General features: G+C 39.5%; 2 long non-coding RNA genes across 3 annotated transcripts in view; one reads left to right on the top strand and one right to left on the bottom strand.

The window, feature by feature from the left end:
• Positions 1–3,431: 3,431 nt before the first annotated feature.
• The window catches only part of LOC100295884 (uncharacterized), a 50,911-nt gene continuing 28,071 nt past the window's right edge, over positions 3,432–26,271 (bottom strand). The window contains exon 3 of the long non-coding RNA XR_009495853.1: positions 3,432–3,953. This is a non-coding gene — a long non-coding RNA (uncharacterized lncRNA). The remainder of the gene's footprint in view (positions 3,954–26,271) is intronic.
• The window catches only part of LOC132346123 (uncharacterized), a 49,981-nt gene continuing 45,841 nt past the window's right edge, over positions 22,132–26,271 (top strand). For both annotated transcript variants that reach the window (XR_009495855.1, XR_009495854.1), the window contains exon 1: positions 22,132–22,387. This is a non-coding gene — a long non-coding RNA (uncharacterized lncRNA). The remainder of the gene's footprint in view (positions 22,388–26,271) is intronic.

The raw sequence follows: 26,271 nt of genomic DNA, 5'->3' as shown, positions 1-26,271 counted from the left end.
CTGGTTGTGTGGTCATAGCTGATGTTTATAACTACTTCCTTCCACTTCCCATTCCATATTCCCTTCATCTTCAGCAAATACTTCAGCTAGTTGTGGATCCTTGCCTGGTGGAGTGAACCAAATCTTCATCCCTGAAGGGTCTGGGTCATTAGCAGTCTTAATAATTGAATTGATGTAGCTTTATCAGAAGATATGGGAATACTGAGATGCAACCTAGAGGATCTTTAACACTGGAGACATTTTCTCTAACCTTTTTGTGCAGAATCAGCCCAGGTTCAGTCCCTCCCTTCTTTCACTGTTGATCCAGTGGCATGAGTCAAGGGGCAACCAGTTCAACAGAATCATCCTCGGGTGTCCTGATGGAAGCACTTATCTCTTGGGAACTAAGACCTCTGGACCAGCAGTGCCTAACATCATAGGGACAGGAAGCAAAAGCTGACTGGATCACCAGGGACAGTCCTGAGAGGAACCTTTCCCATCACTACCCCTTATTCCAAGACCTATGCATCCTGGGTGCGGGAGAAACAAAAATAAGCACTGGATGATGATTTGGAGCATGTTTGATCCTGGACATCTCGCCATAACTGAGTCTTCAAAAGGCCATTCTATGGCTGTGATCCAAAAGTCTACAAGCAATAAATGCTGGAGAGGGTGCGGAGAAAAGGGAACCCTCTTACACTGTTGGTGGGAATGCAAACTAGTACAGCCACTATGGAGAACAGTGTGGAGATTCCTTAAAAAACTGGAAATAGAACTGCCATACGACCCAGCAATCCCACTGCTGGGCATACACACAGAGGAAACCAGAATTGAAAGAGACACATGTACCCCAGTGTTCATCACAGCACTGTTTATAATAGCCAGGACATGGAAGCAACCTAGATGTCCATCAGCAGATGAATGGATAAGAAAGCTGTGGTACATATACACAATGGAGTATTACACAGCCATTCAAAAGAACACATGTGAATCAGTTCTAATGAGGTGGATGAAACTGGAGCCTATTATACAGAGTGAAGTAAGCCAGAAAGAAAAACACCAATACAGTATACTAACGCATATATATGGAATTTAGAAAGATGGTAACAACAACCCTGTATGCAAGACAGCAAAAGAGACACAGATGTATAGAACAGTCTTTTGGACTCTGTGGGAGAGGGGAAGGCGGGGGGATGATTTGGGAGAATGGCATTAAAACATGTATAATATCATATGTGAAACGAATCGCCAGTCCAGGTTCGATGCAGGATACAGGAAGCCTGGGACTGGTGCACTGGGATGACCCAGAGGGGTGGTATGGGGAGGGAGGTGGGAGGGGGGTTCAGGATGGGGAACACGTGTACACCCATGGAGGATGCATGTTGATGTATGGCAAAACCAATACAATATTGTAAAGTAAAAAAAAAAAAAAAGGCCATTCTATCATTTTGTCAAGCCTGCTGTTTCAGGGTGGTGGGGAACATGACAAGACCAGGGAGCTGCATGAGGCAATTGCTGTACCTCATTGGCTATGACATAATTTTTTTTGGTCATAAATGATGGTTTGTGGAATATCATGATAATAAACAAATCATTCTTTATATGGTTTTGGTGGTGGCTTGGGCAGAAGCATTGTGGGCAGGGAAGGAAAATCTATATCTAGAGTAGATGTCTATTCCAGTAAGAACAAAACACTGTCCTTTCCAGGAGAGAAGATCTAATCTAATGTAATCAATGTGCCAGTAGGTGGCTAGTTAGTATCTGGGAATTGTGCCATGCCAGGGCTTACTGTTGACCTCTGCTATTAACATATTGGGCTCTCACAGCAGCCACAGCCAGGAAGTCCCTGGTAAGCAGACGACTATGAGCCCCTGCAAAATTTTCATCTTAGCTGCCATGGTCACTTTATTCATGAGCCAACTGAGCAATGACAAAGTTGCTGGAGAAGCAGGCTGATTGAGGTCCACAGAATGGCTAATCTTCTCCATCTGATTTTTAAAATACTCCTCTGTTGAATTCACCCTTTGGTAAGGATTCACATAGAAATAAATATCTTCACATGCCTTGACCATTTGGAAAGCTCTGTCAACCCGCTTTCCCTCCGGATCCCTTTAACACCAATTTTTCAATCATGTTCCTTCCAAATCTCTTGATGTTCAGCCAAGTATTAGCCATGGCCCATAAACTAGTATAGTATACTTCTGGACATCTCTCCTTATTAGCAAAATGGACAACCAGGGGCAGTGCTCAATATTCTGGCACTGGGAAGATTTCCCTTCACCCCTGGTCTTCAGGGTAAGACCGTTAAGCTTCAACTGTCCATTTTGTTCTTAGCTGACCACTTTTGCACGCCATCTGCCTATTGTGCAGAACCATGGCGGAACAGGCCTGACCTGAGTGTTTTCTTCCTCCAACACAGGGAGCTCCCCAGGAGGCCATAGGTACAGATTAAGAGAAAGAAGACAATATATCAGGGGTAGAGGCTCTGGATATACTGGCCACTTGCTCATACAGCATACTTGTGCCTTCATGTTCCACTCAAGCCCAATTTTGTATATAGCACTCTCACTTGAGAATGAAATACTTCAGTGCATGTTTAACTTTGTGGCTCAGTGGGTCAGATAATACCTAGCTCAGGTCACATGGTACATTAGTAACCTGTGGCCAAGCATTCAATGTCTACCAAGACTCAGTAGCAAAACATAAGCTATTTCTTAAAAGAATAGTTATCCACAGAGGATGGCAGGGCTTTATTCTAAAATCCTAAGGATTTGCATTGTGAGCCACCTATAGGAACCTGAAAGAGGCTCTAAATATTATAGCAGTCATATAAGTCAATGACATTTCAAGCACCATTGGATCTCCTGGATTACGGTCCAAGTGTAACCAAGTAGGACCCTTTGGGCCTTCCTGGGACAGAGCCATACCCAGTACCCCACCCAGTAACTCCTCTCTGAAGGACCAGATAATACTATTTGATGCACACCTCCTGAGTTATTTTATAGATGCTAAAGTGTGTGTTAATCTCTCAGTCATTACTGACTCTTTGTGACTCCATGGAATTCTCCAGGCAAGAATACTGGAGTGAGTTGTCATTCCCTTCTCCAGGGGATCTTCCCAACTCAGGAGTTGAACCTGGGTCTCCCACATTGCAGGCAGATTCTTTACCATTTGAGCCACCGGGGAAACCACCACCAAATGGAAGACATTAACTACTTGAAGATCATAAACCCCTAGACTTCCTGGTGCCTGACGACGGATAACGTTAACCCCTGTGACAGTGCCTTGTTACCTCAACATCAGCTGATCAGAGAATCATGCACAAATTAATCACACACCCTGTGACTGCTCCCCCCCCTCACCTTGCCTTTAAAAATACTTTGCCAAAACCCTTCCGGGTGTTTGGGGGTGGGGGTGGGGGGTCATGAATCACCCATTCTCCTTGCCTGGCCCTGAAATAAATGCTTCTCTGCTCAAAAGTCTGACGTTTTGGTTTATTGGCCTCATGTGCATTGGGCACATGAACTGGCATTCAGTCACACAAGCGGCAGTGGCAGTCTGGGCTTCGGACAGAGCTTGCTCTTGTTCTGGGCCCCTGCTCACAACTTGTAGCTTTTTAGGTTACTCGGTAAATGTGTGAAAAAGTGTCCTTAACGTGTCACAGACTGGACCCCTAGATATTTCACTGAGGTTGCAGGTCCTTGATTTTTCATGGGGTTTATTCCCCACCCTCTGACAGGCGAATGTCTTATCACTGTATCGAGAGCAGTTGCTCCTTTCTGCTCACCTTATGCACAAATCAGAGAATCTGGAGGATCCGGGCATGATGAGGCAGCTGTAAGGCTGGACACTGTCTCACACCAATGAGATGTGCCAGCAGGTAAGCAACAGAGTGAATGAGCAGCAATACACATGCTGCTTCCGTTCCTCCCTCCACATCTCCCATGAGCATCTTTCTTAGAGCCCATTTGTACCTGAAACATACAAGAACAGAAGTTCCAGGAAATGTAGTTTATCCTCACCACATTGACACATTACAAATCTATCACAAATACAGTTTATAATAGACGATTATAGGGTGGAGAATTGAAATTAAAAGAAAAATAAACCAGTAGATGCTTATCCTGGCATGATCTTCTTTCCTGAGGAATCCATATGACAAAATAATTTCTCTTACCTACAGGGCCTTCTTTCTACAGGCTATGTGTGCTGTGTTCTCACCCTGGGGAGATTTTCAAAAAAGAGCTATTTCCAGAAACATATATTATTTTGTAATAAATAAATGCTTAACAATGTGAAAATAGATTCACAGTTTGAGTGTATTTATCAATTGCTTTTCCAGAGAGGCTGAAGCTTGTTTTTTTTTTTAATGTTTAGTCTTCAAAGAATAAGAATTTGCTTTTAAGTTAAAAAGTGTGCTGTGGGCCAGCAGCAGGGAGATATACTTCTGCATTGTGGGGAAGAGAAAGCCTCAGAATTTGCTCTCCAGGCCGCCTGGAATGCTGCTCATCATGGTGCTGGAGAAGGCCAGTGTGGCTTCAGAATGGACTGTCTGCATCTTGGCACGTGGAATCTTCCTTTTGTTTCTGAAGTCTATTGTCTAAGAGAGAGCTGACATTAACTTTTGTCTCTTACTTTATGAATCTACAGCTTCCTCTTAGAAAGTAGTTAAGATGATTGCAAGGAAGGCATGTGTATGTGGGAGAGAGGGACAGGCTTTTCAGTGACTTAAAGGACAGAATTCTCAGCTGAGAGCAGCAAAAGGAAGAGAACGTCCAAATGAGACCAAGGGGAAGGTGGTTTTCAAGTCAACCTTTTCTTATCTCAAGCCAACTCATGACTTCCTGATGAAGACATTTGTCCACCCTCCGGTGCTGGTGTTTCTAACTATTCCCATCACGCAGTAACAATTGTCAACACCTGCCTCAGGTTCAGGAGTTGGGAAAAATCACAAGTGGGCAAGAGACATAAGCACACAACCAACATGACCATTTTAATGACGGAATTGGTCACCTCAGATAATTTGCTGAATTGAAGCATTAAAAGAAGAAGCCATATAGTGTCTTTGACATCGTGTTGGCTGAATAATCATTTAATAAATATAATTGGATGGTTGCCTACGTAAAGAAAAGAGTCATATCTGCTATTCATACAAACATTTGGCAAGTATTTGGCCCTATCCCCAAAGAATTCTGATTTCTTTTCTCCCCCCACCAGTTTGGTTCTTGAAGCTTTAAAATCCCAAATAAAGTTGATTCTTAGGATTTGAGCATATTGGGCTCACAATAGAGACCCTGAACCACTAGACAAAGGAGGGAGGGACATAGAACAGAATGGAAAAAATTATTGAAATTTTCCACCCATGAACTAGACACACCCTCATGCAAACAAGACTTTTAGGCTAAGGCTATATTTTACAATAATGTGATAAAACACTTGATAAGCCCACAGAGGATAAGCAGTAGTTTTTGTTTTTTTCCCAATTCTCTGAAATCCAGTACCACATGCTGAGCAGTTGGACGGAAAAGCCATTTGTCATCTCTGTTTCCAAATGTCTATTTCCTTTCTGGAGCCCCAGCAGTTTGAGGTGCTGTCAAAGGCGAGAGGACATCGTGTCAGTGGCTCTGATCTCGCATCCACCCTTGTCCTCACTGAGTCCATCTCCACCACTTGCTAGCCAGCTCTGACAAGAGGTGCTGGGCTGGGAGGTCATGGGAGGAGCTGTCAGGCGTGTTTCTTTCTGGCTCTGCAGTTGGCTCTTCATCACGCAGGAAAAGGCAGAGAGTCAGAGACAAGCTTCTTGAGTGCTTTCTCCCCTTTGTAGGCCTCTCCCAGTGCTCTTGAACAGGGGCCAAGTAACCCAGTCCCTTGAAAAGTTGTCTCAGTCCTCAATACCTTGCTTTCTTCCCTCAACACCTTTTTGAAATGCTATTCTTATAATCACAATGAGAAAATAAAATTACTTAAACTCTGTTCTTAATAGTAAGCACTCAAATAATGGCAAAGGTGGTCTTACAACTAAGACTAAAGGTGGCTTCCCTGGTCACTTAGCGGAAAAGAATCCACCTGCCAATGCAGGAGATGCAAGTTTGATCCCTGGGTCAAGAAGATCTCCTGGAGGAGGAAATGGCAACCCACTCCAGTATTCTTGCCTGGGAAATCCCATGGACAGAGGAGCCTGGTGGGCTACAGTCCATGGGGTCACAAAAGAGTTGAACATGGCTTCGTGACTAATAAAAACAAAGTGGATTAACGGACTTTTTCTTTAAAAAGAAGTGATGCATCTTCTACATTTTCATTTGTATTTGACTTTCGACTGCCAGACCCAGGAACACTCTGAAGCTTCCTTGTGGTTTGTCATATGCTATATGTTACTTTGATGCTTTGCAGGTTTCAAAGAGCCTTTACACAAAAAATGATCTCATTGGGTCCTCAGATAACCCTGGGAGGTGGGCAGGGTTGATGGCTATTCTATCACCGCCTCTCATAAGGGGGGATGGGGGGTGGAGTAAATAAGTTATGTAACCAGACCAAGGTCACTCTGCACCTCAGGGGTGGAACTAGATTCCAACAGAGGCATCTCTCTGGAAGCTTTCTTTCTTTCTTTTAATCTATTTCATCACAACAAGCCACCTCTGTGAAGGAAAGGTGCACACATCTTTCTAATTCAACATTTAAGTTAAATGGCTGCAAAATTATAGCTACAGTAGCTATGCTTGTTAGGTGACAACTTATTTCATATTTCTATTTTCTTCTTTCCCTACAACTATTATCATTTTCCTCCCTACCCAACATCCCCTATTTAACATTTATGAAAGTCATAGTATCCTCTTCTATCTCTCCCCTCTTTTCTCTTTTTTCCTCCCTATTTCTCTCTCTCTCCTTTCTCTGTCTCTCTCCCTCTCTCTCTTTTTCTATTTTGTTTTTGTTCACTGATTGGGTACTAAAAGTAACACATGACTGGGATTTAAGAGAATCAAGCTTGAGATATTTGTTTCCCATAACTTCTCTGGCTCTCAGTTACTTTTCTTGCAAAACTTTTTTTCCTGAAATAATGACTTTTCCACAGGAGTGAAGAACAGGAAAGCAAAAATGACTTTTGTGTTTATCAAAAAAATATATATGGCTAAAAAAAGCTGAGAGCGACTTTGTAGGTTTTCTTATTTTAAGTTACAGATGAAGGATTCAAACTTACAACTTCTGTCTATAAGTCAAATATTCAGTGACTTTATTTTATAGAAACTTCCACTAGCCTCACCAGTAAGCCATTTTTAACATGAAATGCCAAAACAGATTCTGCAAAATTTAGGAAAGAAGTCAGAGTTGCCTCCTCACGATTATTAATATCTGATCATTTCTCATGTTGATGGCATTTTTAAAATGCAAATTAACAGCCAACAAAATAACAACAAAGGAAAGAAAATGAGATGGTTCTTCATTCAAGTGCTCTATATTTCTGGTTTTGTTTGTTATATGAAGTGATGGCAGGTGATGGGACTGGTTAAGTACAGACTGAAATGAGCTGTATTTAGATACTGTCTACAAAGGTTTTTCCTAGGAGGAAGTCCTTATTTAACTTAAACCCGTGGTTCTATAGACTTGTGTGCTCTGAACACAGCTGCATAATTAGTAATCATCATTAATCATTTCTACTTCTGTACTTCTATCACCAACAAAATTATAGCAACCTATATTTTTAGTAAACTCTAATTGCAAGTTTAATTTAATATTTATTTATCACTTTAAGAAGCAGTTTGCTGAACTGATTATGCAAATCAAAAGTGATGTTTCTGAAGATAGAAATAAAACTTCCCATCAGGAATAAATAGATTTTTCAAAAGAACAGTGTCTGCCTCTTGGCAAAAGGAAAAAAGAAAAAAAAAATGCCAGAAAATCAGGCTTTCAGGGCTTTTCTACCTTTAATGTGAAAATGAGTATTCATGTGGGATGGCTTTAGACTACCTATTGGAAAATGCATATCAAGTAACAGATGTATAATTTATGGAACTGATTGCTTTAAGCAAAGAAACTTAAAAATGAGTTTTGCAAGCAACTCAAGTTGTTCTCATGAGGCAAATGTATGCTAATTACTCAGAAGTGAAACCTGCCCTTGAAATATACGCAAAAAGGAAAAGAAACCTGAAGAAATGTTTAAGCAAATGTTCCATCACTCTCAGAAGGATTTTCTAGACTCCTTCTATGGGAAGAGGTCAGGTGGTAGTTTATACTCTTGAAAACTCCATTAGATAGTGAGCCTTGAACAGATGAGTTTCTCTCAAGGAACTGTACATGGATATTCCCCAGGTGCTGATTCAGGATTTCCAAGCTTTCTGGGTGGATGGATTAATGGATGTATCAACTGGAGCTAAGAAATGTTCTTTTAGCCAGACTCAAGATGTAAAGCAGACAAGGGCCTATTTCATTTACAAAATTGAATCATTCAAAGACTCAAGGACAAAAGTGCAACAATGTAGATGACTAACATAAAATTATCACTGTCAGACTTACATTATAACTAGAAGCACTGGATTTTAAAAGCCAAGTCATGTGTTGTCAATGGCCTGAGGTCTGCAAAAAAAAAAAATTCTCCCACAAAAGCCCATACAAAAAATGTTTTGAAGTGGAATCTGAGACCTGGTAGCATAAAAGTGCCTTAAAGATCCCTAAGTGGCATGGGGAGGACTAGGGCACAGAGGCAGTCTCTAAAGTAGACAGAGCTCTTCAATCACATGCAGGAACTGGTGCTTTGAAAAAACAAACCACCAAAAAGAATACAGGTAAATGTCATAGCAAATCAAGTTAAACATCACTAGCATCTTATTTCCTGGTTTTGGTTTTATTTTGTTCTGTTTTGTTACTATTCATTTTAATGCCTTCTTTGGAAGAGACAAGTTTTCTCTAATTTAAAAAGAAAAGGAATGGCCATTTAGAGTAGAATGAATAATATACAGTAGAATCTTATGTAAACAAATTATCTACTAGCTACAAGCTGCCGCAATTTGCATGAATTTTAAAAATGAAAATTGAGAAAAAAAGTCACCGAAGGTAAAAAAATAGGTAAAATTAAATCACGTATTTTAGAGATACATATATAGGTGGTAAAACTATGAAGAATAGTAACATAATTGCTAACATAAAATGCAGAATTATTGTTTCATGGAAGGGGCAATAGAGAGAGGGAGATGTGATCAAGAGACCCTATATAGGTGGAGGGATCACAAATATAGGTAATATTTTATTACTATTTATGTTGGTAATGTATGCATGAGTATTCATTTTATTATTATTCTTTAAACTGAGCATAAATATTATCATATACTCCTATAAATGCATAATTGACAATTTTGATTTTTTCAAAAGAGATGGGTCAATTTCTTACAATTTCATTTCTTTTCTTGAAATCCTAACACTCCTATCTTCTGAAGGTAACTTTCACCCAGAGAAATCTGTGAAAAAACTCAAGACACAGTGTTTACAGACTCATAGACAATGTAGCCATAGAGCAAAAATAAATTAAAAGTCAGAAGAAAAAATCCCTGGTTGGATGAATTTTAGAAGTTGGCCTCCCTTTATACTTTCTGCCTTGGTCTGACACTCAAGACCTTTACCAGTGGAACCCAATCTTCTAAGAGTATTTCCTAGAAATTCCCTCCCTGTGAAGCCTCTTTCCTTGTTAAGTATGATTCCCTGGCCAAGACTTCACCATTCCCTGGCAAAGCATAAAGCCATTTTCCACCCTTGTGCTTTGATTATCTCATGCCAGTTACCTGTATTTCCCATCCTCTTGATGACTGACCATCATAGTTCGACCTCTTCTGCAAAACCACTCTGATAACCTCATAACCTCAGTCTGCAGCGCTCTGGCCTTTTCCTGAACTCTTGAACAGCTGCCTATTTAATTCTGTGAGTAGTTAATCTCGTGGGCTTCGTAACCCCAGAATTTTCATAAACCAGATTTATCTTCCTCCTTGGCACAGAGCTGGTCTGTATTTCCTGTCCTCCCTTGCAGCTAGCTGCAGCCATGTGATTGAGTTCTGCCCAAAGCAGCACAGATACCAGGTGCATCGTTCTTCTCCAGCCCTGTTCTAACACCTCCCACAAAATCCTCCATGCCCTCTTTCTCCTCATCTGTGGTTGTTCCAGGAACCCAATGAAGCACTTTAAAGCTCTAGGGATCTGTAGACAGGATCAGGGGTCAGCAAACTTTTTCTCTGAAGGTCAGATAATAAGTATATTAGGGTTTTGAGGGTCAGCCAGTCAGTCAGTTCAGTTGCTCAGTCGACTCTTTGCGACCCCATGAATCTCAGCATGCCAGGCCTCCCTGTCCAATACCAACTCCCGGAGTTCACTCAAACTCACGTCCATCGAGTTGGTGATGCCATCCAGCCATCTCATCCTCTGTCGTCCCCTTTTCCTCCTGCCCCCAGTCCCTTCCAGCATCAGAGTCTTTTCCAATGAGTCAACTCTTCGCATGAGGTGGCCAAAGTACTGGAGTTTCAGCTTTAGCATCGTTCCTACCAAAGAACACCCAGGACCGATCTCCTTTAGAATGGACTGGTTGGATCTCCTTGCAGTCCAAGGGACTCTCAAGAGTCTTCTCCAATACCACAGTTCAAAGGCATCAATTCTTTGGCGCTGTAAAAGCCTTTCTTAGCTTCTAGAATTAGGCTGGATTTGAGTTGGGGGCTGTAGTTTGTTGACCCCATTACAGATGAAAAAATCTTGGATTTCAGAATGTCTATGTAAAGCACAGCCCTCTTCCTCCCTGCTCCCACCTCTCTCATGTCTGCAACTGACCTACTTGGATTATGAAGGGAGTGATACTTTTTACTGTTTCATTTTCTCTGAACTGTAGCAATGAGACTTTCCGTGGTCAGATGCAACAAAGAGATAACTATTTGGGGAATTTGGATGAAGTAGAGTTCCAATTTCAAGAAGTTGGGGTCCATTCACCCCAATTAGTCTTCTTTGCTAAAATGCTGATTCTAGAAATATCTAGTTTCTTACTTGTTTTTTTCTAGTTCTTGTCTAGGAAATCATTGTTATCAAACCAATCTGCCTAGGCCAGAGCAGCCTGCTTTAAAATCATAGCTTTAAAATCCAGCAGAAGAAATCTCAAGTTGGAGGAAAATCAAGAGGAGAATGTGGAAGAGTAAACAAAGAAAGAAGATATGTGCTTCACCACAGAAATTGAATCTGCAAAGCATATGGAAACCTCAGGTGCATCTGACTCAGAATATTAATGTTTTCCCTAAGATCTACAGTCTTCCTCCCTCTCTTCTCTACTTTTCTGAAATAACCCACATCTGTGAAGCTTCTTCAGTTTTCATTTTCTCAGTCCCTGCTGATACACAGAATTCACTAGGATCTACATGCCTGGACAGTTTTGGTCATAAGTCAGAGTGAGGTAATGAAAGATTTGGAACAAAAACTCCCCACTACAGCCTGGTTCACTCAAACAGCCTGCCAAGATGGTGTGGTTCTCATGTGAAGAAAGTGCTCCTTCACTTGTACCAGCAAGTTGTTCTCTCTAAGACAGCAAATTGCATTTGTTTTGACCTTGAGTAAGTTGCTATTTCCCTCAGCTGACATTTGTTCTGTTCCTTGAAGCTGCAAACCACTTCAAGGGCATGTTTTTCTTTACACATACTGTCTTCACTTACTTACTGATATGCAAAACTTGAGAGGCACAAAAGGAACATGAATACAAGCAAAAAGCCAAGAGACTCATAATTGTTCTTGCATTGCACTTCCAGAACCAAAGGAAGGAGGAGTCTTTTTGATTGTGATGTGAAAAGTAGAAAGTGATAACTTCCTGTGTTCGACTTAGTCAAAGGAAGTTCAAAGGCTTCTCTATATTCTGGATTCCCACCTTCCTATCTCTCAAATTAGATTTATACACACATATTTTCACTACAGCAGGCTACAGAGTAGATCTTAATTCTCAGCAGCTACTAACAGTGGACTCTGAGCAGTTATTTATATGTGAATTTTGAATCTACCAGCCTCCATTCATTATATGATGAGCTATTAATAGAACTAATAAAATAGTCATAGCTTGTTTGTTGATTCTTCCAGGGTTCCAGCATTTCACTCAGACCTCTGAAAATCATCATTGTGGGCTTTAAGGAGCAACAGAAAACCCAGCTGCATAAGAACTGACTTCCTTTCTGCCTGTCCCAGTAGATCATGTTTAGTAGCTGCAGTATTCATGGTGCCTGTCCTCTGGGCTTGCATGCCTGAGTCTAATACATCCAGGAACTGTAGGTGGACATGGTATGGGATAAGGGGAGAGTTGACTGACTTTTGCATCCTATCAAAGGTGAATGCTGGGCTCCTTTGTTTAGATTAGCCTAGAAGAACCCACAGAGAAGGTGGTGGTACCCCACTCCAGTATTCTTGCCTGGAAAATCCCATGGACGGAGGAGCCTGGAAGGCTGTAGTCCATGGGGTCATGAAGAGTCAGACACGACTGAGCGACTTCACTTTCACTTTTCACTTTCTTGCATTCAAGAAGGAAATGGCAACCTACTCCAGTGCTCTTGCCTGGAGAATCCCAGGGATGGGGGAACCTGGTGGGCTGCCGTCTGTGGGGTCCCACAGAGTCGGACACGACTGAAGCGACTTAACAGCAGCAGCAGAAGAAGAACCCAAAGGGATAGAGTAGAATTGACCTTGTGTTGAAACTCCTAATATTGTTCTTCTAATGCAATAAAAAAGAGCAGCTCTCCTGTAAATTTCTTGACATGTTTATTTCACAGGAAGGGTGTCACTAATTTGATTAATTTTTAAGGACTTGTTAGATATCTTCCCCCTGGCCCCAAAAAATGAAAAGATAAGCAATTTAAAATTTTGAGTATCTTAAGAGTGCTATGGGCCCTTGTGAAATTCTGTTTGAGAAAATTTATAGAAAGTTACTGTGAAGCAACCATATGCTTAGAAAGCTTCTTGTTTAAGACTCCATTGGGTCAATTCTGAGGTTATTCTGGGAGTTGGATGCGTTTGTACTCTCTCTGAATCACAGTTTCTGACATATTATTTTACCAGTTCTTGATATTTTCTAAAAACTGACAGGCTTATGGAGAAGTTAATAATTCAGTGAGTAAAATATGCTTATGTCTGCAAACAACAGAGATCAAAAAAGGTGCCCCATTTTTACTGTGAATCTTCCTAACAATATTAAATATGCAAACCCAAATTTGACTTAGAAAACATGCAAAAGATTTTAGCCTTTAAATCTTCTCTGCAGGTTTCCCTTATCATAAAATGCTTTCAATTTTGCATGAGGTGAAACAATTTAAAGCCCAGCTTCAGACCACTGTGTCTTATATTACAGAATTTAAAAAGGGAAGAAGGTTCTTAGAAAAGTGTGGCCTATGTCAAAAGTAGCTGTATTACACCAAAATGACTATTTCTACATTATTTCCAACCAATGGAAAGATAAATTTGAGCATGATTTTCTTATAAATGATAGCTAATGTATTTTATGAATGCATTGGTACAAATCAGATTTGATATCACCATATAAGATACAGCTACTTTTGACATAGGCCACGCTTTCTTAAGAACCTTCTTCCAATAGGGACACTGGTGGTTCAGTGGTAGAATTCCTGCCTCCCACGTGGGAGACCTGGGTTTGGTTCCTGGTCAATGCATCATGCTCTTGTTTGTTTGGGGGCTTCCCTGGTGGCTCAGACGATAAAGAGTCTGCCTACAGGGCAGGAGACCTGGGTTCAATACCTGAGTAGGGAAGATCCACTGGAGAAGAAAATGTCAACCCACTCCAGTATTCTTGCCTGGAGAATCCTATGGACAGAGGAGCCTGGTGGACTACAGTTCATGGGGTCGCAAAGAGTCAGACACAACTGAGTGACTTCATTCTCTCTCTCCAAGGTGATAAGAGTAAGACTTTTCAGTTCCCTAATGATTTCTCTATTTTCTATAATTATTTGCAATGATATTTCAGTTATATTTGGGATGTAGCTGTCAAACTATAAAAATAGCCTCCTAGTCCACAAAACAATATGCTGTCTTCAGATTAAAGATGAATACTCTGTTTTAGAGTACAAAAAGTTCCATTCCTTGGGTTGCTATTCCATACATCCAAAACTTCACAGAAAATTACCTACTAGAAGCTGAAAATCAGGTAAATAATTTGTGAAGTAATACATAAATTCATGAAAAGAAAGGAAATCCTTTGTGCTGACAGACTTTGCGGGGAGCAGTAGTAGAAGGACCAGGTCTTCCTCCCCTGGGATCCTTGGTTTCCTTTGCCTAGAATCCTCTTTCTCCATATTTACATGGCTGCCTCCATGAGATGGTTAAATAGCATCATCAACTCAATGGACATGAATCTGAGCAAATTGCAGGAAATAGTGAAGGATAGGGGAGCCAAGTTGCTGCAGCCCACGGGGTTGCAAAGAGTCAGACACAACTTAGCAACTGAACAACAACAACTCCATCTTATCTTGGGAACTCAGCTAAAAGCTTAAAGGTTACAAATCAGATCATTCTGATCACTTAACCTAAGTAGGTGCCCTATTATATAATTGTTCACATAGTCCTTATCACTAACTGATATTCTTGGTTTCTGTTTAATGTCAATCTCCTTGCACTTGGAAGACATGAATTTTGTCATATTCACTCTGTAATCCTAGTATCTAGAGTATCTACAGCAGGTATTATGGGTTGAACTGTATCCCCAGACCCCCAAAATATGTTGACGTTCTAACCCCCAACACCTCAGAATGACCTTCAAATAATTGGAAGACAGTTGTTACAAATGTATTAGTTAAGATGAGTTCATATGAAGTAGAGTGGGCCCGAAAGACTAAAAACACTCTCTTATAAGATAAAGGCATACAGACAGAGATACTATGTGAAGATCTAGACACATGGAGAAGATGGTGATATAAAGAAGAAATTGGGTTACATGGGGGCTACCAAGAACTGGGAGAGGGCATCAGAAAGAACATGACCCTACCAACACCTCACCTCCCTTTTCAAGTGCTGACAGCTGATATTCTACCCCTTCACCCAATGGCCAAATATGTGCCTTAAAAATTATACTAAAAACTGGGATTTTTGCAATAAAAATTTGTATAGAAAATGGACTGAAGAGTATCATTCTATTGCAGTTCTCTGGTTTGGCTTAAAGTAATGTTGCTATAATTTCCATCAGAAATATTTGTAGGAGGGAAGATTTTTACCATAACTTTGTACTAATGTTATTGTGAATTTCCATGTTTCAGCTAGCATTAGTTAATAATTTAAAAATGCGTTATATATTTTTTTCTTTTTTGCAGTAATAAGAGCATATCTTTGGGACAATGGATGGCATCAGAGTTGAACTGAAGCCAACTCTAGTTTTTTAAAGAAAATTTTTCATGACACTTCTAAGTGAGCAGATTCAAAAGACAGCATGAGTCAGTCTCAAAATATTCTGGGTAATTAATTCCCAAAGTTTGCATGACCTAAACAGTAGTAGCTCAAAAACACAAATTCAAGATGTATTCATTGTTAGAGTTGATTTTTAGTGATTCCTTTTTTAAAAATCTGAAATCACTTGAAAACCAATTATATATATGCATGTATGTGTATGTGGAGAAGGCAATGGCACCCCACTCCAGTACTCTTGCCTGGAAAATCCCATGGACGGAGGAGCCTGGTAGGCTTCAGTCCACGGGGTCACTAAGAGTCAGGCACGACTGAGCGACTTCACTTTCACTTTTCACTTTCATGCATTGGAGAAGGAAATGGCAACCCACTCCAGTATTCTTGCCTGGAGAATCCCAGGGACAGAGGAGCCTAGTGGGCTGCCGTCTATGGGGTCGCACAGAGTCGGACACGACTGAAGCGACTTAGCAGCAGCAGCATGTGTATGTGTTCAAAATCACCAGCATTTAGGAACTGACAAATTTTATTATGAGATCTTTAAAAAGGTTATTCCATTTATATATCCCTTTATATCAAATATGGGCTTCCCTGGTAACTCAGCTGGTAAAGAATCTGCCTGCAATGCAAGAGACCCTGGTTTGATTTCTGGGTCAAGAAGATCCCCTGGAGAAGGGATAGGCTACCTACTCCACTGTTCTTGGGCTTCCCTGGTGGTTCAGATGGTAAAGAATCTGCCTGCAATGTGGGAAATATGGGTTTGATCCCTGGGTTGGGAAGATCCCCTGGAGGAAGCAACTCATTCCAGTATTCTTGCCTGAAGACCCCCAGAGAAGCCTGAGAAGACAGAGGAGCCTGGCAGGTTACAGTCCATGGGAGTTGGACATGACTGAGCAACAAAGTTATCAAATAGGAAGCTAAATCATAAAAAGCATCTTCATTTATTCCTCGGTGCCACAAGAGCAATTTCTTTAAAGGAAGGCATATCACCCTATAACTGCAACTTGCTCTCAGTCTGTTCTGGGCATAATACATAGGATTAAGTAAAAAGAAGCAAATGGATGTACTGAAAACAAAGATCAAACTTTGTGGAGTCACGTGCAGGGTCTGAGAGCATTTCCTGTCTCATAGGAAACATTCACATCACGACTTGTCATCTATACTGTCTAGCCCAGTGTCTCCTAACTTCCTGGAATAAAACCAAACTAAGCAAAGCAGTAAAAATGTCAATTTTTCTGTGTTTTGGAATTCCAAACTCTTATTACTAGAACACTAAATCTTTCAACCCTGCTGACTCTTGTGCCATCCAAAATTAATAGTGGTTTTTAATGGTTTATTTTTTAATGTAATGCTTCTATCTACATACCATAAATTATAACAACTTATTTTAATCTTATTCTAAAATTCTGCAAAATATTGGCTTAGTATTCAAACCTACCTCTGCTTTTTACTTGGGCAAATGACTTGAACAAAACTCATTCTCCCATAAATATTAATTGGGTTTTAGATGCTGGCAAATAACCAGAAAGTGAGTAATATAAAAGTCATACTTAGTTTATCCTGTGGATTTGCCATTTGTGTCTTCTACAATACTTGTTGGTCGAATGATTTCCAAATTTGATCTATATTTCAACTTTGCCTTCATAAGAAATCATCCCATCTGGAGACAGGGTTATATTTTATCAGCACCATCTCCACCAACTACATGGCCATCAACACTTTTCAATTTGTAGAAAATTCAGCATTATCTGCCAAGTTGTCAAGATGTCAAAAGTGCATAGATTATTTTAACAAGACTACTTCCATTGTAGGTTAATTTTAGGGACTCACATCAGGTGTGGGGAGCACTTCCATGCCCCATGCTTTCAGACTGCAGAGATTAGTAGGTTCTTATTTTCTGTTTGAAGCAAGCATTCATAGGGAGTACAAATTCATTCAGCCTAAGGAGAGACATTTCAGATTTATGCAATCCGGAGTCTTTATTATACCAGTAAGGAAATAAAAGTGATGTACCAAGCCACTAAAATCCAGATTTTCTCACCGTCAAGGCCCAGGTAATATTCATAGCTCTTTGAGGAAAAAAGAAACACAGAATTAACGCCTACTGAATGTCATCCATGGGCCAGACACAGTGATAGCTGCCTGGCACTGTCATCCTTCAAAACAGAGTTTAAGGGTTAGGCTCCCAGTTCGATTTCTTCAGTGGGAAATTGGTTCCACCTCTTGTTACCTAGTTCTCTGATTCTTAGTTTCTTCACGTATAAAATGTGGTTCATAAATGAACCTTCCTTAGTGACGAAGACTAAATGAGATAGTCATTATCAAAGCCTTAATAGTGCTTGGCACATAAGTGAATATTGAATAAAAAAGTATTGAATAAATTGAATATTGAGTTAAAAAAAAGAGGAAAAGAAACTTCACATGTCATAGGGGTAGGGAGGATAAAGCAAACGAGAATAGATTTTATGCCTATTTTACAAATGAGAAAAATTATAGTTGGGTAAAATTCAGTTATTTGCAAACAAATTGCAAAACCAGCATGTGAAGTTTCTTTCTGTTTCAACCCAAACTTCCAGTTGTGTCTGCTATACCACAACACCTTATAAGAAGGATAAGAGAGTCAGGGAACTAGAAAGAGCACTGGGACCATCTGCTTGGAGAGCAGGCTGCTTTGCTCATGCTGCACTCTGAAAGCTTTCGGGCAACTTCCCAGCAACTCTAGTAACCTACGAAACTCTGAACTGTTGCTCCGCCCAAGTGACAGAAGTCAATGAGAATATTCAGGTGATAGTGCAAATATTAGTCCAGGTTAAAGTCTGGAATGTAACCTTGGCTTCCGTTAGCTCATTCTCAAGGACAGGCTTTGCACGTGCTCTCTTTCTGTACAGCTGACTCACTCCATGCCCAGCATGGCAAGGGCTTACTGGGTCAGCTCTCCTCATGGCATGACCCTAGGCAGGTCACCAACCTCTGCAAGACTGGGTTAAGGACAGAATCGCAGGCCATACTGCCAACCACCTAACTCAGATTTTTACAGAATGAGATCTTGAAATACCTAATTTTTATGTAAACTTGTCACTGAGGTCAAGCTTGTATCAGAAAAAAAAAAAAAAAAAAAGAGGTACAAATCCTGTAAGGGTAGTCTCATTAATTTTCATGAAATGAATACAATCTCAAATCAATTAGCAAAGCAATCCAGTCCAGAAGACAACTCTTTGGACTATCTATTAGTCACTCTCTCCCAAGGTAACCACCATATATTCTGACTTCTAGGATAATAGCTTACTTTTCCATATTTTTGAAATTTATATGAATGGAGCCTCATAGTGTGTGTTGTTTTGTATCTAGCTTCTCTGACTCAACAGAATGCTTGTGAAATGCATCCATGTTGTTGCATGTAGTTATAGTTTGTTTGTTCTCATTGTTATATAACAGGGGGTCAACCTTCTGTTTTGTTAATAAAGTTTTATTGAAGCACTGCCAGGCTAATTATTTGCCCCCCCCCTCCTTTCTCTTCTTCTGATGGCCTAGCAGTGGTAATGTTTTATTATGATTTTCTGAGCAAATATTAAGATAGAATGTAAATGTAATAGAATTTTATAAATGTTTTCCAAGCAATGAGTATGCTCAGTTGAATCACATTCTTTCAGAAATTGGCAGTACCTACCTGTATGAAGCTTATTTAACTTATATGCAGAGTACATCATGGGAAATGCTGGGGTGGATGAAGCACAAGCTGGAATCAAGATTGCCAGGAGAAACATCAATAACCTCAGATATGTAGATGACACCACCCTAATGGCAGAAAATGAAAAGGAACTAAAGAGCCTCTTGATGAAGGTGAAAATGGAGAGTGAAAAAGCTGGCTTAACACTCCAGCATTCAAAAAACTAAGATCATGGCCTCTGGTCCCCTCACTTCATGGCAAATAGATGGGGAAACAATGGAAATAGTGACAGACTTTATTTTCTTGGGCTCCAAAATCACTGCAAATGGTGACTGCAGCCATGAAATTAAAAGATGCTTGCTTCTTGGAAGAAAATCTATAACAAACCTAGACAGTGTATTAAAAAGTAGAGATATCACTTTGCTGACAAAGGTCAATATAGTAAAACTATGGTTTTTTCAGTTGTCATGTACAGATGTGAGAGTTGGACCTTAATGAAGGCTGGATGCTGAAAAATCAATGCTTTTGAATTCTGGTGCTGGAGAAGACTCTTGAGAGTTCCTTGGACAGCAAGCAGATCAAGCCAGTCAATCCTAAAGGAAATCTACCCTGAATATTCATTGGAAGACTGATGCCGAAGCTGAAGCTCCAATACTTTGGCCAGCTAATGCAAAGAGTCAACTTATTAGAAAGGACCCTGATGCTAGGAAAGATTGAAGGCAGGAGGAGAAGGAGATGACAGAGGATGAGACAGTTGGATGGCATCACTGATTCAAGGGGCATGAGTTTAAGCAAACTCCAGGAGATAGTGAAGGGAAGCCTGGCATTCTGCAGTCACAAAAAGTCAGACACAACTGAGCGAGTGAACAGCCACAACATGTATGAAGAGAGATGAGATATATAAAATCTTAATACAGATAAACATTTGCAATTGATTGCAAACATATTTTCAACCTCAATGAAGCAAACTATATACTCCCCAAAACATTTCATTCTTTATATTAATGGACCCGTATTAACAAAAATTATATCAATTATTATTTTGTTTATTGTTATTAATTTAAAAATTGTGAAAACTATTTTCTTTCTTGTTATTATAAGTACCTACATCCAACATAATAGCCTTAGTTTTGCTTTTTCTGGCCCACAAATTCTGAATATTTACTCTGTAGTCCTTAACAGAAAAGGTTTGCTAATCTCTGCTTTAGATAGTTTTATTGTTCTTTAGTTGCTAAGTTGTGTCTGACTCTTTTGTGACCCCATGGACTGTAACTCACCACGCTCCTCTGTCTATGGGATTTTTCCAGGCATAAAATGGGTTGCCATTTCCCTCTCCAGGAGATCTTCTTGACCCAGGGATTGAACCTGCGTCTCCTTCTTGGTAGGCAGTTTCTTTACCACTCCACTTTAAACAGTGCCCTCTACTAAAAACTAAAAGTATGCCCAATAATTTCTTTCTCTTGTTTCTGAATCTTGGATCATTTTTTCCAATAGAAAGAAGCACACGTCTTTTCTCTTATGAAGGTTATGTTCAACACAGAGAAATCAGACAATAAATACAAATAGATCATAAATAAAGGAATATTATGATGAAAATAAGGTGATATGATAAAGATGGTGTGATAGAGTCATAGGGATGCAATTAGACTGGGTGGTCAGTTAAGGCATGACTGAGGAGGTACCTGGGAGCTAAGCCTCAATGATAAGAAGAGGTCAGATGGGCAAAGATCTTGGGACTGACTGTGGCAACACTGGAAATAGTATGTGCAGAAATCTTAAGGCAGGAATGGATTTAGTGCTTTTGAGGGAAAATAGAAAAAGCCAGTGTCGCTAGACCAAGATAAGAGGTGAGGTATAGAGAGAGAACTGACAGCACCCAGGCCAGGTCTCCTGTCTGCCTCCTGCATGGATCATAAAGACTTCAGACTAATTTCTTTCTGTCTTGTGTGCAGCTACTTCCACACAACAATGCCAGAGTTTAGTTGCCTCAGAGACTGTTTGGCTTCAAAGTTGAAAATATTTACTATCTGGCACCTTACATAAAAAAAGTTTGCTGACCTTTGCCCCATAGTATTCAACTGCCAGTATATCAATACTTCTTTATTCATTCTACTTTTGATGGGCATTTGGATTGTTTCTAGTTTTGAGTTAATACAAATAGTGTTGCTGTGAAACTTCCTATACATGTTTCTGGTAGTGCATATACCTATTCCTATTGGATGTATGGCATATGATTTTTTTTTTAAGCCTCTGATTGATTCTAATGTACAGACAGGTTTGGACATTTTTACTTTAAAAATGTTTAAAGAGTTGAAACCCAAAGTGTATAAACTGCCTTGCCCAAGGTCACACAGATAGTATTTGGCAGACTTGAGATTGACAGACAAACCTCTGTTTCATGGAACAGTTTTGTTTTTCCACTATAGTTCCTGTAATCTTTATCTTTAAACATTAACTTACAAGGGCCTTTACTTATACGAGGTCCTTCACAAATGTAACTCTTTTCTGCCATATCTGGTTGTACCTTTTTAAGAACAGGCATGATTATATAAACCACTTAACCTAGCCCTTCATTTTATAAATAAGTAAACTGAGGACCAGGAATATTAATAATTTGCCCAAAATAGGCATTTGAATCTTGACTTTTATCATGTGCTCTAAAATGATTTTGAACTTGCTGTTGCATTTGCACTTGTCTTTGCATTTGATAACATTTCAGTCAATTCACTAACAAAAGGAATATCTATTCACTCAACTATTTAAATTTACAGAAATATCTAAATTAAAATTGATGATTTATCATTCCCCTTCCAGCTATACAGCCTCTCCCCTGCTGCTAGATGATTCCTCTTAACAGTTTGTATTTTCACTATCTATATATGAACATCTAAAATTCATGTAACTTGTATGAGTCCACAACTTTGATGAGGAGAAATACAACAATTTTTCTTTAGCTCAAATTAATTTCTAGCTTGAGGTTCCATCCCATCAGTTAGGTAGCCACTCAGTCTCAGTTATTCGGAATAACTTCTTTTTTCCTATAAATTGTCTAGCATTTTAGGGACAGAGAGAAGGTTATGCAGTACCAAGAAATTGAGTGGGAGGTAGAGCATGTGCAGCATCTGCTTCTTGGTAACCATGGTAATAACTGACACTTCTTTCACCCTATCTGGGCCTTGGCCACCGGTTCCCACAGACACATCAGCCCCTGTTGTTAGACCCTGTCAGGTGTGTGGGTTTCTGCGCGGTGTCTGAGTCACAGCAATCTCTGCCAGCTTATCTGATGCCCTATAGCAATTTCCTCTGTGGGCTCTTGCCAGCCTCCCTGGCCTCCACCTGGAAGTCGAGGTCAGTTTCCTCTAGTCTTAGATCCTACCAGCCGAGCTATAGTTTTCCACTGGCCCAGCTCTATCGAGGCATTTGGTTTGGGGCCCCTTTTTCCGGGCACATCTCCAATGCTCACTGCTTTCTTTCTAATACATTTTCATCTCTCCCCAAGCTGGGGGCATCTACTTTCAACCTTTAATAAGAATCTCTGTAAGATGCTTTGTATATTTGTATTTTAATTTCTGTCAGATTATCTTTTTTTAGTCAGGCAGTTGGGTCCAACCCCTCTCTTCTCCAACCCTCAAATATAGGCAAGTTTGACTTTTTGGAAGCCAGTTGCTAGAATGATTCTTCTCTCTATTCATACCTCATTGGGAATAACAGACCTGGAGCAGTTTAGGGGCTTGAATGGGGATAAGGGTAGAAGGGTATAAAAGGTGTACTACTGAAAGAAAAAGAAGTGGTTAATATCTCAAAATATTATCCCACTACAAAAATAGGTACATCTGGAAAATAATTATTTCATTTTGCTCTTATTCTAAAATTGGCATTATACATCAGACTGTAACTTATACTTCTTCACTGAATGCATCCTGGACAAATGCATGCATACAGATATGCCTCATTATTTTCAATGGCTTCATAGTACAATTCAATTATTATCCTTGCTAATGGATATCCAGGTTGTTTTCGTTACTATAAATAATGCTGAATGACAGTATTAACCAATATTTATTATGGTCTTAAAATATAGTAGATGATGTTTTAAACACTTAACATGCATCTTATTATTTAATCTTTATAAAAATTTCATGTGATATATATTTTTTGTCTTCTTTTTCTGAAAACTGACGCACATAGGATTGAATAACTTACAAGGTAAGTTATCAATGTGAATCCCGAGTCTAACTATAGAGGCCATGCTCTTAACCATCACACGGTTCTGCCTTCCTCAATTAATAAGCACACTTGTATGTATGTTTATATACTTTATTTTTATTTCTGTGAGATAACTACCCAGAATTGAGATTATAGGTAAAGTCTTTGTGCATTTCTATATCTTGACAAAACCTGTCAGATTACCTTTGGAATGAAGCAATTTACAGAACCGTGCCAAGTGTTCAACAGAATGGATTACCCGCAAGGCTTAACAACAGTGGGTGTCAGGTCTTGTCTAAAGTTATTTCATGCCAATTGGAACACTGTCTCTCCACCTCAAATGATGCCCAGGTATTTCAATTTTCACTTTAGTGGCTACTAATATAGATGTCAAGCATCTTTTCTTAGGATTACTGGTCCTTTGTATTTCCTCTGCTGTGAATTGCCTGTTCACATCTGTCATTTTCTAATTAATTTGTAAAAGCTCTTCATGTGTGAGGGATATTAAGCTGCTGTTTTACATGTGTTGTAAATATTTTCTCTTCTTTTGCTTTATACCACACAGTAGTTATACATGTTTATTTGACTCTTTCATTTTATTCTTTATGAAATAATTGCATAGTACTCTATAGTATGAATTGCTTTTTCCAAAATATGTTAATTTACTGTTTCCTATCTTGCTAAGGAAAGCTTGTTTCATTCCATAGTTATATAAATGTTTTCCTGATTTTTCTTTTTTATGATTTTACATGTTGTATGTCTAGTTCCTTAATATAGCTGGAATTTACTTTTGGATCTTATGAATAGGAGTTGATACTATTTTCTTGCTAATAGATAGCCAATTATCCTAATTCCATGCATGTATGAACTTTGAATTGGTTGTATATTGCATATTACACTTCCTTCCCCAGTGACTTCCACTCCCAGATACTCTTGGATCTACTTCTAGACCTAATTCTTTCCTATTGATTTATCATTTTTAATTTCAGTATCATTCCACTTTGATTTCAGTAACTGTAAAGTAAATTCAGATATCTGTTAAATGAAGTACACTCCCCCATTTCTGAAACAGAACTATAAAGTTTACTACATACTTTTCCTTCTTCAGATAGTTCATAATATCTCAGTAGACCAAGAGGCTATCTTATTATAAGTGGGGTTTTTTTTTCACGAATGAGGAAGTGCAGATTTTTCAGGCAAATGAAGCTCCTTATGCCACATGATCTGATATCCTTCAAATTTTGCTAATATTATCAATGAATTGACCTTGAATTTGAATCGGAATTCACATTTTCTTTCAGTTTTAGACACTATCTAAAGTCCAGACAATAGAGAAATTGGCCAATGAGGGAAAATTAGCTAGGGAATTTTATGACTGATAAAGATCATTATTTTGTTAAATAGAAACGATTAATTTAGCAATAATTTAACTTAAAAGTTGAATACTGTTACTCCTGTGATATAATGTTTATTTTTAGTGTCCCTTCCCCTGCCCTCAATCTTTATCACTAATTTGTATCCAACTATAATTTTAAAAGGTTTTTATTCCAAGCTTCATTATGGATGTGAGAGAGTTGCAGTTTATGGGCTTTTTTTAATGCCAAAATCTTAACTACTTTTCCATCAAATTCCATGGGCAAGTTGGTTCTTGTGAATTTTGCCTAGGCTATTCTTATTTGTAAATGTAGCTCCATAGGCATATTTCTCTAGATGTAACATCTATGTTTAAGTAATCCAAATAGAACCACCCTGCATTAGTATATTACTAACTCATAACTGAAATTGGCACAACAATGATTCATGTGCTGTAATATCCATTACTGCTTCCTATGAGTTTTGAAAACCTTATTTTAGGAAGAATTCTGTCTCAACATCCATCACAGTGGATTTTTGCCCTCATTTCCTTAGTATTTATTCTGGTGTTTGTAAGAGGACGAGGATCTATTTTGGTTGGGGACACTATTCTCTTCCCAGAGGAGGAAGTGAGAGACCCCGCGCTTTGTCTCCAGCTCCAAAGCTGTTAGACAGATCAGACAGGGCCCTCGGTCTGCCAGGCTCCAGGAAGACTTCTCTCTTCTGATGGAACAGCTAAACAATTGTTACTATTTACAATGGGCCAAATGGAGAGGTATTCTTAGAACAATAAGAAAAGGGAAAGTCGGCCACCAGGCAGGAAAGAAGGCTTTCAGGCAACATCAAACCTAGAGAATGTGAATGTCTTTTACATGTAAACAGTTTACCCATAGCACCTCTTCAAATAACAATACCGGGGTGCTTGCAACGTGCCAGGCGCTTGACACACACTGTTATCTCTAATCCCCTAACAACCACACCAGACAAGTATTAATCCAATCTGACACAGGAAGAAATCAGGGCCAAAGAGCTTGTAATAACCACTCCATGGCTGGTAAACGTGGAATTCAACCCCAAACTTGTATTATACACCTAATATATATCCTATCTTACCTATCTTGTTTGTAAATTAAAAAATAGGTGGAAGTTTACAGTTTTTAATGAGTGAATCTATACTCTTCTCACAAAAATCACACGGTAGCAGTTAGGGGTCCACTGGTAGATTGAAATATGTTCTTTTTGAGTTTCTCTGAATTCTGCAGAGACAATGGGAATCAGAAGAAAACTTGCTACATGCTCTGTGATAGGGCAGCCTCCTTTGTCACATACATAATTATCTCCGCATCTCACTCTCTAGGGCTTCCCTGGTGGCTCAGATGGTAAAGAATCTGCCAGCAATGCAGAAGACTCTGGTTCAGTCTCCAGTCTCCGGGTCAGGAAGATCCCCTGGAGAAAGGAATGGCTACCCACTCCAGTATTCTTGCCTAGAAAATTCCATGGACAGAGGAGCCTGACAGGCTACAGTCCATGGGGTCCAAAACACAACTGAGCAACTAACACTTTCACTTTTCATCACTTTCAATCTCTTCAAATGGCCCATGGGATGAACTCTTATTTTGATTATAGTAACTCCAAACCTTGAAGACAATATGTGTAGATTCGAAATCTATATT

The sequence above is a fragment of the Bos taurus genome, chromosome 9, assembly GCF_002263795.3.
Source record: "Bos taurus isolate L1 Dominette 01449 registration number 42190680 breed Hereford chromosome 9, ARS-UCD2.0, whole genome shotgun sequence".
Classification (NCBI taxonomy): domain Eukaryota; kingdom Metazoa; phylum Chordata; class Mammalia; order Artiodactyla; family Bovidae; genus Bos; species Bos taurus.
Note: the sequence above shows the minus strand (reverse complement) of the source record. Positions and strands in the feature narration are given on the sequence as shown.